This window comes from Nerophis lumbriciformis, linkage group LG13 (assembly GCF_033978685.3).
Source record: "Nerophis lumbriciformis linkage group LG13, RoL_Nlum_v2.1, whole genome shotgun sequence".
NCBI lineage: Eukaryota > Metazoa > Chordata > Actinopteri > Syngnathiformes > Syngnathidae > Nerophis > Nerophis lumbriciformis.
In genome coordinates, this window is record NC_084560.2 from 20403724 (window position 1) to 20419632 (window position 15909).

The 15909-nt window shown below is 40.2% G+C and overlaps 1 long non-coding RNA gene across 2 annotated transcripts in view; it reads left to right on the plus strand.

Annotated features, from left to right (window-relative positions):
* The window catches only part of LOC133613229 (uncharacterized), a 173957-nt gene that overhangs the window by 136845 nt on the left and 21203 nt on the right, over positions 1–15909 (plus strand). For both annotated transcript variants that reach the window (XR_009816428.1, XR_009816427.2), the window contains exon 4: positions 13206–13306. This is a non-coding gene — a long non-coding RNA (uncharacterized lncRNA). The remainder of the gene's footprint in view (positions 1–13205; positions 13307–15909) is intronic.

Below are 15909 nucleotides of genomic sequence, written 5' to 3' on the forward strand. Positions count from 1 at the left end.
TATCATCTATTTAGCAATATGATTTAATCGTTTTAAAGCTGCTGGGGGACTTAAAGGGCTGATTAAAACAAATTCAAATAACTATTTTGGTTAATTCATTGATTTTTTGTTTTTATCATATACAGTCGTGATCAAAAGTTTACATACACTTGTAAAGAACATGGCAGTCTTGAGTTTCCAATCATTTCAACAACTCTTATTTTTCTGCGATAGAGTGATTGGAGCACATACTTGTTGGTCACAAAAAAACATTCATGAAATTTGGTTCTTTTATGAATTTATTATGGGTCTACTGAAATCTACATCACATGAACAAAGATAAGACCTTCTGAAGGAAAGTTCTGTGGTCAGATGAAACAAAAATTGAGCTGTTTGGCCACAATATCCAGCAATATGTTTGGAGGAGAAATGGTGAGGCCTTTAATACCAGGGACAACTCCTACCGTCAAGCATGGTGGTGGTAGTATTATGCTCCGGGCCTGTTGTGCTGCCAATGGAACTGGTGCTTTACAGAGAGTAAATGGGACAATGAAAAAGGAGGATTACCTCCAAATTCTTCAGGACAAACTAAAATCACCAGCCCGGAGGTTGGGTCTTGGGCGCAGTTGGGTGTTCCAACAGGACAATGATCCCAAACACACGTCAAAAGTGGTAAAGATATGGCTAAATCAGGCTACAGTTAAGGTTTTAGAATGGCCTTCCCAAAGTCCAGACTTAAACAATGCTGAAGAAACAAGTCCATGTCAAAAAACCAACAAATTTACCTGAACTGCACCAATTTTGTCAAGAGAAGTGGTCAAAAAATCAACCAGAAGCTTGTGGATGGCTACCAAAAGCGCCTTATTGCAGTGAAACTTGCCAAGGGACACGTAACCAAATATTAACATTGCTGTATGTATACTTTTGACCCAGCAGATTTGGTCACATTTTCAGTAGACCCATAATAAATTCATAAAAGAACCGAACTTCATGAATGTTTTTTTGTGATCAACAAGTACGTGCTCCAATCACTCTATCACAAAGAAATAAGAATTGTAGAAATTATTGGAAAACTCAAGACCGCCATGACATTATGTTCTTTACAAGTGTATGTAAACTTTTGACCACGACTGTGTGTATATATATATATATATATATACCATATTTTTCAGACTATAAGTCGCAGTTTTTTTACACACATATATATATGTACATACACACACACATATATATACACACACACATATATATATATATATATATATATATATATATATATATATATATATACATATACACATATATATATATATACATATACACATATATATATATATACACACACATATATATATATATATACACACACATATATATATATATATATATATATATGTATATATATATATATATATATATATATATATGTATATATATATATATATATATATATATATATATATATATATATATATATATATATATATATATGTGTATATATATATATACACACATATATATATATATATGTCTATATATATATATATATATATATGTATATAAAAAAAAAAAAAAAAAAATCAAAGATGGCGGCGCGCACAGACACAGCGGCTTACGGCTCTCCATTTCAGTGCTCTTTCTTCCTTCTTTTCTTCATGTTTTTTTTCCTTTTGTGCACCACCTGTACTGCAAACACCCGGTACACCCGCCAGTCACTCTTGGATATCGGTAACTCGCACCAGATATCTGTTTCGAGCGACTTTCACCACGAGCACAACATCCCAGATGACATAGCGAGAGCACAGGGCTCTCCGTGGTTTGTTGTCGGGTCTGGGAGACGGCGCAGACGGAGGAGGGAGAGGAAGCAGAAGCGTGGCCGCAGGTCCGGCGTCTTGCTCAGGCTTAGGAAACAACCCCACAAGCCACCTCTACCGAGCCTGTTCCTCTCTAATGCCAGATCCCTTGTACAGAAGATGGACGACCTGGAGTTACAACTTGCTGGAAACCGCTATGTTCGGGACTGTTGTGCTATGATTATCACCGAAACCTCGCTTCACCCGGAAATACCCGATGCTAGCATGCAGCTAGCCGGACGCACTCTGCTCCGCCGGGACAGAACTAAGGACTCCGGTAAGAGCAGAGGAGGGGGGCTCTGTATCTACGTGCATGAGAACTGGTGCAACAACGGGACAATCACTGAACAGCACTGTTGCCCGGACGTGGAGTACATGTCTGTTAGATGTCGGCCTTTTTTTCTCCCGAGAGAGCTGTCTGTTGTTATCATCACGGCTGTGTATATTCCACCGGACGCCAAAGTAAACACAGCGCTCTCTCTTCTGCTGAACACCGTCAACGAACAGCAACGGGCCCACCCCGACGGTGTTCATATCATAGCAGGGGATTTTAATAAGGCCAATCTGAAGACTGTACTCCCTAAGTTCTACCAGCACGTGAAGTGTTCTACAAGGGGCAAGAACACCCTGGACCATGTGTATACCAACATAAAGCACGCGTACAGAGCTACACCCCTCCCCCAGCTTGGACAGTCAGACCATCTTTGCCTCCTGCTCTCTCCTACCTACACCCCCATCAGACGCCAGGCCAGGCCTATCACAAAGACTGTTATGACCTGGCCTGACGATGCACTTCCCAAACTTCAGGACTGCTTCCAACACACAGACTGGGACCTCTTCCAACAACAGGAGCTGGAGACAGCCACAGGAACGGTGCTGGACTACATAAAGTTCTGCATCGGGAATGTGACTGTGGAAAAAACCATCCGGGTTTACCCCAACAAGAAACCCTGGATGACCAGCCAGGTCCGCACACTCCTCAGGGCCCGCGACGCAGCCTTCAGGTCAGGGGACAGGGCACTGTACAGTGTTGCTAGAGCCGACCTGAAGAGAGGGATTAAAAAAGCAAAGGCGGACCACAGGAGGTGCATAGAGTCCCATCTGTCCAGCAAAACTCACGGGAGGTGTGGCGGGGCATTCATGACATCACGAACTTCAGAGGCTGCAATATGACAACTGCGGATCAGAGTGCGGCACTGGCAGAGGAGCTTAACTGTTTCTTTGCCCGTTTCGAAACCCCCCAGCGACACTCATCTGCTCCAGCCCTGCCCCCGCCCCCACCGGGCTCCGGCGCCACTCCACTCACTGTACAGGAGCACAGTGTCAGACGAGTGCTCCTGGCTGTGAACCCCAGGAAGGCTACCGGACCAGACGGAGTACCTGGAAAGGTGCTCAGGACGTGCGCCCACCAGCTCGCTCCCCCCCTCACCAGGATCTTCAACCTCTCCCTGGCTCAGGCAGTCATCCCATCCTGCCTGAAGTCATCTACAATAATCCCGGTGCCGAAGAAGTCTCCCATCACCAGCCTGAATGATTACCTACCAGTGGCCCTCACCCCGGTAATCATGAAGTGCTTCGAGCAACTTGTTCTCCAGCACATCAAGGACCATATCCCTCCAGACTTCGACCCCCACCAGTTCGCATACCGGGCGAACAGGTCCACAGAGGACGCCATCGCTGTTGCTCTCCACTCTGCTCTGAACCACCTGGAGCAGCAGCAGAGCTACGTCCGGATGCTCTCTGTGGACTATAGCTCTGCCTTCAATACAATAATCCTGGACAGACTCTGCAATAAACTGGACACTCTTGGCCTCCCCCCTCTCACAAACGCCTGGATAAGGGACTTCCTAACGGACCGACCCCAGAATGTGAGACTTGGCCCGCACCTCTCATCCTCCCGCACGCTGAGCATCGGCTCCCCACAGGGCTGTGTGCTGAGCCCCCTCCTCTACTGCCTTTACACCCATGACTGCAGTCCGGCCCACAGTGACAACCTTACCGTCAAGTTCGCCGACGATACCACAGTGGTCGGGCTCATCTCCAGGGGTGACGAGGCTGCCTGCAGAGAGGAGGTCCTGAAGCTGACGGCCTGGTCTTCGGAGAACAACCTCGCTCTCAACACCAGCAAGACCAGAGAGATCATCGTCGACTTCAGGAGGAGCAGCACCGACCCTGCCCCCCTCTACATCAACGGCGAGCGTGTAGAGAGGGTCCACACCTTCAGGTACCTTGGTGTCCACATCTCTAATGACTTCTCCTGGACAGTCAACACCACATCAATCATCAAGAAGGCTCAGCAGCGGCTACACTTCCTTAGAGTCCTCGGGAAGTACAACCTGAAGCCTGACCTGCTGCTGACCTTCTATCGCTCGTCCATCGAGAGCCTGCTGACCTACTGTATTATGGTATGGTACGGCAGCTGCACTGCAGCAGACAGGGAGAGGCTGCAAAGAGTGGTCAAGACGGCTCAGAAGATCATCGGCCGCCCTCTCCCCTCTCTGACGGACATCTACACCTCCCGCTGCCTCAACAGAGCCAGTGCCATCATCAAGGACAGCACCCACCCTGGCTCTGACCTGTTCCACCTGCTGCCCTCTGGGAAGCGCTACAGGTGCATTAAAACCAAAACAAACAGGCTAAAGAACAGCTTCTTCCTCAGGGCCATAACCATCCTGAACGGACTGCCCCATTGTCCCTCATAACTGCCTTCTCTTCGGTGCAATAACCCATTCCACCAACCACCCTGTTTTTGTTTTTGTTTTTTTCATGTATATATTCATTTCACACCATATTCATTGCACTTCTACATTTTTTATATTTTTATATATTTGCACATTGTTTTTCTAGCATGCACACATCGCACTGTATGGAATGGCCTCAATCTCGTTACCTTGCGTAATGACAATAAAGCTGATTCTTTTCTGATTCTGATTCTGATTCTGATATATATATATATATATATATATATATATATATATATATATATATATATATATATATATATATATATATACATATATATATGTGTGTATATATACATGTATATATATGTGTATATATATAAATGTATACATATATGTGTATATATATAAATGTATATATATATGTGTACATATATAAATATTTATATATATATATATATATATATATATATATATATATATATATATATATATATATATATATATATATATATATATATATACATGTATGTATATGTATGCGACTTATATTCCGAAAAATACGGTATATATATATATATATACACACAATATATATATATATACATATACACATATATATATATATATATATATATGTGTATATATATATATATACATATATGTATATATATATGTATATATATATATATATATATATATATATATATATATGTGTATATATATATATATATATTGTGTGTGTATATATATATATATATATATATATATATATATATATATATATATATATGTATATACCGTATTTTTCGGAACATAAGTCGCAACGGCCGAAAATGCATAATTAAGAAGGAAAACAACATATATAAGTCGCACTGGAGTATAAGTCGCATTTTTTGGGGAAATTTATTTATTTGAAAGGCAATTTAAAATAAATAAAGAATAGTGAACAACAGGCTGAATAAGTGTACGTTATATGAGGCATAAATAACCAACTGAGAAGGTGCCTGGTATGTTAATGTAACATATTATGGTAAGAGTCATTCAAATAACTACAACATATAGAACATGCTATACGTTTACCAAACAATCTGTCACTCCTAATCGCTAAATCCCATGAAATCTTATACGTCTAGTCTCTTACGTGAATGAGCTAAATAATATTATTTGATATTTTACGGTAATGTGAAAACAAACAATAAACATTAATCACCTAAAACTAATTAAAATAAAAAGATCCTTGATTTTTTTTTTAATATTGTAAATGTTCACACAAAAATTAAGTCTAAAAAAACATTCAAACGTCTCCTATTGTATTTGACCCTTTTTCCCCTCCAGTCAGGAAGCACTTGTCTTTCAAAATCCAGAGCCAATAACTGCAACTTTTGAATGTAGTTTTAAATCCCATACTCCTAAATAGCTTTAAAAAATGGCAGCACCTATTTGCGTTTGCATTGTCACTTATTTGCAAATAGCAAATTGAGCAACTACAGTCATTTTTTCACGTGGAAGCTCATATCAAGCAACGTGAAAGTGGAAAACAAGCCTCTCATAGACTAATCTTGTGCTGAGTACAGCCATGATAATGATGATGGATTAGAAATACACCAGCGTATTGGGATTACAGTGCGATTAACTGGCCAAGGGAGGGAACCGAGGAGGCAGACCTGCATCAAGCTAATCAATCAAATAATCGCGACAAGCTCTTGTCTCGTGGAAACAATTAGACCACTTCTCCGAAATCAATAGTCCTGCATTCTGTTTGGATACCCACTGGTCACTCCTTCAATAAAGCCTCCACTGATTTTGATAAGCCTGCCAGTCGACAAGGGCCATTTGAGACACGGAGTGGGAACAAAATACATCAAACGGGCTCCAGGAAGGGCTCATAAAAATTGCAAATCGAAAACAATATAATTTAATGTGGCAAAGGTTATTTTTTCCCACTTGTTCATTATAAAGTGTCCCATGTGAACGCGTGGCTGTAAAAAAAAAAAAAAAAGGGGGGGGGGCCGGCATCTTTCTCAGCTTGTCCTGCAGTCCGGGGACAACAGAAGGGAGATTATGATATCGGGAAGGAAGCACAATAAGCATGAAATCAAAGGGCTTCATAAAGTTGCTTTGAGAAATAGTCCTGCTCGTGGAGGTGTCTCCTGCTCCTAGCACAGCTCCCATACATAATTAAAGCAGGGATTTGTATCTGTCTGCACTCTCTGGCCTCCTGATGAATTAATATCTGGGTGGAAGTGCTACACGGCCATCAGATTAGCTCATTTATTTCTGTCAGCTGCTTGCTCCATCAGCTATTTGTAAATCAGTGCAAGTCGGGGTGGGTGGGTGGGGGGTGGGGGTACAGAGGAAGGGGTCTGGATTTTTTAGATAGTTGGACATATATTTATAATCGTAAATGGCTGTTATGAATTAGCTCTGATTCCAATAGTGCCTCCAGTTTGCAGGGATGACTCATGTTTTTTTCTCCCCTGCAGGAGCAATGTTGTGATGCTATAGTTTGCATGTTAGTCACAGCTGTAATGATGTCACCATTGGCATGATCTCACACATGCGCCAGGTCCACTACGAACCGCATTGTGAAGTATGCGGACGACACGAAAGTAGTGGGCCTCATCCGTGGCAACAACGACATGGACTACAGGGAGGAGGTGAACAGACCGTTGAATGCTCCAGTAAACCAAAACATTTTGGACAAATCCATGCTCCAGGATTTCAGTTAAAGGGGAACATTATCACAATTTCAGAAGGGTTAAAACCATTAAAAATCAGTTCCCAGTGGCTTATTTTATTTTTCGAAGTTTTTTTCAAAATGTTACCCATCATGCAATATCCCTAAAAAAAAGCTTCAAAGTGCCTGATTTTAACCATCGTTATATACACCCGTCCATTTTCCTGTGACGTCACATAGTGATGCCAATACAAACAAACATGGCGGAAAGAACAGCAAGGTATAGCGACATTAGCTCGGATTCAGACTCGGATTTCAGCGGCTTAAGCGATTCAACAGAATACGCATGGTTGTAGTGTGGAGGCAGGTAGCGAAGACGAAATTGAAGAAGAAACTGAAGCTATTGAGCCATATCGGTTTGAACCGTATGCAAGCAAAACCGACAAAACGACAGCCAGCGACACGGGAGAAAGCGAGGACGAATTCGGCGATCGCCTTCTAACCAACGATTGGTATGTGTTTGTTTGGCATTAAAGGAAACTAACAACTATGAACTAGGTTTACAGCATATGAAATACATTTGGCAACAACATGCACTTTGAGAGTGCAGACAGCCCATTTCAGGCGCGCTAAGAACATATATTTTTCCACGATTTCAGCACTCAGGTTAACCATACCTAAATAGACACAAAATACTGCATTACACAAGACTACCCGAATGTACTCGAATGATTGAAAAAAATAAATGTTTTTAAGCTAAATTATTGGTAAACACAGTTTATGTATAATAATTTACGTAAAACTGCGAGTAATGAATAAAGTTTTCATGAATTAATATATTCTGTAGATGTCAGCATCTGCTTTGAGTGTCGCAGGATATCCACACATTCTTGCCATCTCTGTCGTAGCATAGCTTTCGTCGGTAAAGTGTGCGGAACAAACGACTGACCATTTCGTCGGCTTTCCCCACAGCCTCGTATTTTGAACAAATTTCGTCCAATTTTTTGCCACTTTCGCATCTTTGGGCCACTGGTGCAACTTGCAATCCATCCCTGTTCGTGTTGTTACACCCTCCAACAACACACCGACGAAAGTGAGAAAATGGCGGATTACTTCCCGATGTGACGTCACGATGTGCGTTTAATTCGCCAAAATTCATCCATTTAGAGTCCGGAAATCGGTTAAAAAAATATATAGTCTTTTTTCTGCAACATCAAGGTAAATATTGACGCTTACATAGGTCTGGTGATAATGTTCCCCTTTAAACTTCAGCATTGGAGCATTCACATGCAATTCCTTCAGGAATTGCCAAATCTAGTTAAAGGCCTACTGAAACCCACTACTACCGACCACGCAGTCTGTTTATATATCAATGATGAAATCTTAACATTGCAACACATGCCAAAACGGCCGGGTTAGCTTACTAAAGTGCAATTTTAAATTTTGCGCGACATATCTTGCTGAAAACGTCTCGGTATGATGACGTCAGCGCGTGACGTCGCGGATTGTAGAGGACATATTGGGACAGCATGGTGGCCAGCTATTAAGTCGTCTGTTTCATCGCAAAATTCCACAGTATTCTGGACATCTGTGTTGGTGAATCTTTTGCAATTTGTTCAATGAACAATGGAGACAGCAAAGAAGAAAGCTGTAGGTGGGAAGCGGTGTATTGCGGCCGACTTCAGCAACACAAACACGGCCGGTGTTTCATTGTTTACATTCCCGAAAAAAGACAGTCAATCTATACCATTGGCCTGTGGATAACTGGGACAACAGAGACTCTTACCAGGAGGACTTTGAGTTGGATACGCAGACGCGGTACCGTGAGTAGGCTTCCAAACATTTGATCGCTTGCCCGTACGTGCGCTCCGCTATGTGCATGTCACATACGTAACTTTGGGGACTTTGGGGAAATATATGTGCTGTATGAACTTTGGGGAGGTGAACGGTACTTTGGGCTGTGGGATTGAGTGTGTTGTGCAGGTGTTTGGGTTGTATTGGCGGGTTATATGGACGGGAGGGGGGAGGTGTTTGTTATGCGAGATTCATTTGTGGCATATCAAATATAAGCCTGGTTGTGTTGTGGCTAATAGAGTATATATATGTCTTGTGTTTATTTACTGTTTTAGTCATTCCCAGCTGAATATCAGGTCCCACCCGCCTCTCACAGCATCTTCCCTATCTGAATCGCTCCCACTGTCCTCTAGTCCTTCACTCTCACTTTCCTCATCCACAAATCTTTCATCCTCGCTCAAATTAATGGGGAAATCGTCGCTTTCTCGGTCCAAATCGCTCTCGCTGCTGGTGGCCATGATTGTAAACAATGTGCAGATGTGAGGAGCTCCACAACCTGTGACGTCACGCGCAAATCGTCTGCTACTTCCGGTACAGGCAAGGCTTTTTTATCAGCGACCAAAAGTTGCAAACTTTATCGTCGATGTTCTCTACTAAATCCTTTCAGCAAAAATATCGCGAAATGATCAAGTATGACACATAGAACGGACCTGCTATCCCCGTTTAAATAAGACAATCGCATTTCAGTAGGCCTTTAAACTTCAACTTCATCTTCTTCTTCTTCAGATTTTGGCGCGCCCTACCTTCCACATTTTTCCTCCGATTCAATCCGTTTTAACTTCAAACTGTTCAGCCTATTCGGGAATCACAGGCTTTCCTCTGAAAAATTCCCCAAATTCCCAGAATCCCCAGAATTCCAGGTTTTCCGGGACATTTTTCCCATTCAAAAGGAATTGGCCATTTTTCAAACTTCCACCATTTCCACAATTTTCAACCTATTCACACCATTCCACCTTCAACAAATTTCACCATCTTGGAAATTCAAACTACTCTTTTTCCAAGTTAAAATAAATTCCAAGATTTTCCAGATTTCCTGGTTTTCCAAAGCCTTATTTCCACCCTTTTTTCTGGCGACTACTGCTCCCACATTGTTCAACCCACTTCAACCATTCTATTGTCAAAACATTTCTCTTAATTAGGACAAAAACAAAGTTGTTTTTTTGAACTGGAAAAATTCCCGGTTTTCCCGAAATTCCAGGAATTCAGTACTACCATTTCTCAATTCAACATGTTACTACTTCAACATATCTCAATCTATTTGACAAAAAAATCAACACCGACCATTTCAACTCATTCAAGGTTTTTTTTTTACCATTTTCCCCCAAATTTCCAAATTTTGGGGAAATTCCCATTTTCAATGGGACATTCTTCAAAGTTTCACAACTCCCACAATTTTCATCTGATTCAAACTGTTCCAACTTTAAAATATTCAGCCTCTTTGGGAATTGTGTGCTGTACTTCAACAATTCCCCCAAAAAATACAGAATTTCAGTTCAACTTCAGCATTGGAGCATTCACACGCTATTCCTTCAGGAATTGCCTCATCTAGTTATTTTTAACGTCTTATCTAATTTGCATGTATGACATTAAATTGCAATTATAGTTGCAAGTCCAAGACGTTAGATGTCAGTGTATAGTTTAATATTTTTTGGGTTTTTTTTCTCCCTTTTTTCGTGGTGTCCTAAACAGTGTTAATACTGTGAGTATTGTACTCATTACGCACCAGCCGCTAACGTTGGAGCTTTTTTTTGAGTCAATTTCTTTGTTGGCATTGGAAATTGCAATATTTTCCATAGAGGTGGTTTAGCTAAGTCTGCCCTCAGTGTTGCTGGATTGATCGCCAAGTGAGTCGACAACTGGGCGTGACGTCACACGTAACCCGGGTACCGTAACAAGGCACTGTTTTATTTTACGTGCCTGGTAGGATCTGCAGGAATACTTCGTATTTGCCGTATTTTATAAATTGGAATACATAAATTAAAAAAATTTAAAAAACATGTATTTTCTTGTCTTACATAGGGATTGTGAGTAATAAGCAACATTTCTAAAAACAAAAAGTGTAGTTCCCCTTTAAAACACACCTTTCATTTTAACAATAACCATTTTTAAACGAAACAAAACCAGTGAACTGAATCAAACGTTAATCAAAAGTTAGAACTTTGGACAAAGAACGTTTTAAGTAGAAATGTAAAGATGATTAAAATGTAATATCGGAAATTATCGGTATCGTTTTTTTATTATCGGTATCGTTTTTTTTGTTTGTTTGTTTTTTTTAATTAAATCAACATAAAAAACACAAGATACACTTACAATTAGTGCACCAACCCAAAAAACCTTCCTCCCCCATTTACACTCATTCACACAAAAATGTTGTTTCTTTCTGTTATTAATATTCTGGTTCCTACATTATATATCAATATATATCAATACAGTCTGCAAGGGATACAGTCCGTAAGCACACATGATTGTGCGTGCTGCTGGTCCACTAATAGTACTAACCTTTAACAGTTAATTTGACTAATTTTCATTAATTACTAGTTTCAATGTAACTGTTTTTATATTGTTTTACTTTCTTTTTTATTCAATACATTTTTTTAAATTTATTTATCTTATTATATTTTATAATTTTTTTTTAAAAGAACCTTATCTTCACCATACCTGGTTGTCCAAATTAGGCATAATAATGTGTTAATTCCACAACTGTATATATCGGTTGATATCGGTATCGGTTGATATCGGTATCGGTAATTAAAGAGTTGGACAATATCGGAATATCGGATGTCGGCAAAAAGCCATTATCGGACATCCCTAGTTATGACCCATTTCATCATCTTTGTTTAGCTTAAGAGTGTCTTTCAGGTGTTTTTTTGGGGGGTTCACTTCCTGTTTTGAGCCCTTATTTTGGTTCCACTTCCTGTTTTGTTTGCATTCTGTTTTCAGTAGCTTTACTTTTTTCTGAGCGCTTCCCTCCTCACCTGGATATCGACAAAAAGCCATTATCGAACATCCCTAGTTTTAAGTAAACTTTTATCATTGTGTGTACCGGTTTAGCCGTGATTTATGATGGAAAAAAACAAAAACATTGTTTCCCATTTCCCAGGGAAATGTTACATCTATGATGACAGAGAATATTTTTTATTCTTAAATTAATGAAAAAACTGCACTTTCTTCACGCAGGCATGTTCTTAAACACCACTAGGAATCTATCCGTGCACGTGCCTGATGTTTTGGACTAAAACTAATTCATGCCAAAAAATATCAAAACATATATCAAAAATATAATCACAAACAAACAGAAGAAGTCTGGGGCTAAAGTCATAAATATCTTTCTTAAGCGCAGAAATTATGACTAAAGTGCTGAAGCTGTATTTTCATTTGCACTTTATTTTTATTTACAGTCTAGTTAAGAAACATATTCATTATTAACTTAGTTTATTTTAGCACAACATAATTGTTTGCACGTATATTTTTGTCAGTTATTTATGAGTCCCTTCTTATGCAGTATATTTGGTTAGTACTTATTTTTTTATCAGCCTGACCTATGCCTAAAGTAGGTAGGTCTTTATTGTCATTGCTCAAGTAAAACAAAACTTTGTTTTCAGCACAAACCCGTTCAAGATAAGACAAACAAACAGTGCACAGGGTTGTCCAACAGAAACCCTGATGGGTCGCCACACAGCGCCCTGTAAAAGATGGGAAAAAGGTCAACGCTGGGGGAGGATGATTAAAAAAATACAATCTAGAGTGGGAAAAAAACCTCCATAGCAAAGCACATATACATATTACAACATGCATCTTGAGACTTGCAACAGGTGGGGGGGGGGGGGGAGTGGGGGCTACGGTGGCAAGGTTGCAGCTCTTCAGGCGCTGCCCAGCTGTCCATCACCCCAAAGGGATTCACATCAAGGGTGTTGGATGGGGTGGTGTGGTATGTGTGTGTGGCATATATTTTTTGTGGATACGTGTGTGTGTGTAAGCTCGCCGCGTGTCTCTAAGCTTTATGTGTTAAATAAATACTACTTTTCGTGATTAACACTTTGTGTCAAATCATTTCACAAGGTTGTTAACCTGTTAAAGTTTAAGCAGTTCAGATATAATTAGAAAGTTTGGATTTTTTTTGCAGAAATGTCTTTCATGTGCATTCATCTTACCTTGCAGTGGCACTACTGGTGAGGATTTTCTTTTCCTGGACGGGCGAAATCTGGGAAAGAAGGACAGACAACGGGATTTCCCAGCGAAAATGGGAAGTTTTGACAAAGGTATGAGGTTGATTCGTGTGAATGTGAGAAGATGGCATAATTTGGTCCTGGAGCTTTATGTTGCATGGGCTGAAGTTTTAAAGGGGAACTAACAAGACGACTGCATTAACCTTTGCTTCGCTGGTGAGGGGAGGGCACGAGCGGGCCGGCCTGGTTGAAGGGGACTCCCCCATAATCAGGCTCCTGTCAGGGCTGTTTCCAGGAGATTAATTCAGCTGGTTTCAATTCCAGCCTCAACCCAAGGTGCAGATATCGCCTGCTTAACGCACATGCACATGGCACTGACTCAATTTTACTCCGGGGTAGCTGAGTGGGGGGATAGGCGGGGTCATGGGAATATCCTTCTGCTCATGCAAACAGCATGCATCAACAAGTAAACAACTATAATGGTGATGTTAGTTGAGCGTAAACATTAACAAGACAGGAACATCTCTGACTCTTTCCTCCACCAAAGCTCCAGACTTTACGAAATATCTTGTAAACAGTTGCTATATTTTGGAGATCAATGAACAAATAGTAGAGCATTGTCCTATTTTGATGCATTGCTGCATCAAACATGGAGTAATATATAAACATACATGTATTTGCTATCAGAATTATGTTTGTGTTGTTCTTTACTAATGGCTGTTATGGCAATACAAATTAGTTTTTTTGCTTGTTGTTTTTTAATGTTTTTTTAATCACAGATATGTTATTTTATTATTATTGATACTGTTGTCGATATTATTCATTTTTATTTGATTCTTTCTGATTTTTTGTGTCGCCTTTGTGTGTATTCCCAATTGCTTTGTTGATTGCTATTCAGAGTGCTGCTGGGTTGGGTTTGGTTTAGAATTTGAATTATATTATCATGTATTATTATGCGATATGTTTTTTGGACTGATTACTATTCTGTGTCATTTTTGTAACTAAAAATAGTATCTAAAAAAAAAGGATTATAAATATTTAAAGTTATATTATAATTTACAGTCTTTATTTAACCTAACATGCATACAGTATATATGCATGTTATATATATATATATATATATATATATATATATATATATATATATATATATATATATATATATATATATATATATATATATATATATATATATATCTTAATAAGGTTATCCAAAAAATAGTGCTCGATACCGTAGTAGAGCGCAATATATGTATGTGTGGGAAAAAAATCACAAGACTATTTCATCTCTACAGGCCTGTTTCATGAGGGGGGGTACCCTCAATCATCAGGAGATTTTAATGGGAGCATTCGCATACCATGGTTTATATAGGGCACAGAGTGGGTGGGTACAGGCTGGCGTAGGGGCGTGGTGATTGGCTCATGTGTTACCTAGGAGGTGTAGGACTAACCGAGGGAGAATTCAAAACCAGATGGAACAATCACAAGGCTTCTTTCAGGAACAAAAACCTGCGAAATACCACAGAACTCAGCAAACACATTTGGGACCTCAAAGACAATAATGTTGAATATTCAATAACATGGCAAATTCTTGCATCCAGCACACCTTACAATAGTGGTAATAAAAGATGCAACCTATGCTTGAAAGAGAAACTGTTTATTATTTACCGTCCAGACCTGTCATCCCTCAACAAGCGCAGCGAAATTGTAACAGCATGCCGCCATAGACGGAAACACCTCCTAGGTAACACATGAGCCAATCACCACGCCCCTACGCCAGCCTGTACCCACCCACTCTGTGCCCTATATAAACCATGGTATGCGAATGCTCCCATTAAAATCTCCTGATGATTGAGGGTACCCCCCCTCATGAAACAGGCCTGTAGAGATGAAATAGTCTTGTGATTTTTTTTCCCACACATACATATATATATATATATATATATATATATATATATATATATATATATATATATATATATATATATATATTGCCAAATGTATTTGTCCACCTGCCTTTACTCACATTTGAACTTGAAGTGCCATCCCATGGAATTGTCCAACATGTTTTGGTATCCTGGAACATTCAAAGTTCCTTTTACTGGAACTAAGGGGCCAAGCCCAACTCCTGAAAAACAACCCCACACCATAATTCCTCCTCCACCAAATTTCCCGCTCGGCACAATGTAGCGTTCTCCTGGCAACCTCCAAACCCAGACTGGTCCATCAGATTGCCAGATGGAAAAGCGTGATTCATCACTCCAGAGAAGGCGTCTCCACTGCTCTAGAGTCCAGTGGCGACGTGCTTTACACCACTGCGTCCCACGCTTTGCATTGGACTTTGTGATGTATGGCTTAGATGCAGCTGCTCAGCCATGGAAACCTATTCCATGAAGCTCTCTGCGTACTGTACGTGGGCTAATTGGAAGGTCACATGAAGTTTGGAGCTCTGTAGCAACTGACTGTGCAGAAAGTCTTTGCCCTATGCGCTTCAGCATCCGCTGACCCCTCTCTGTCAGTTTACGTGGCCTACCACTTGGTGGCTGAGTTGCTGTTGTTCCCAAACTCTTCACTTTTCTTATAATAAAGTTGACTTTGGAATATTTAGGAGCAAGGAAATTTCACGACTGGATTTGTTGCACAGGTGGCATCCTATGACAGTTCCACGCTGGAAATCACTGAGAGCGGCCCATTCT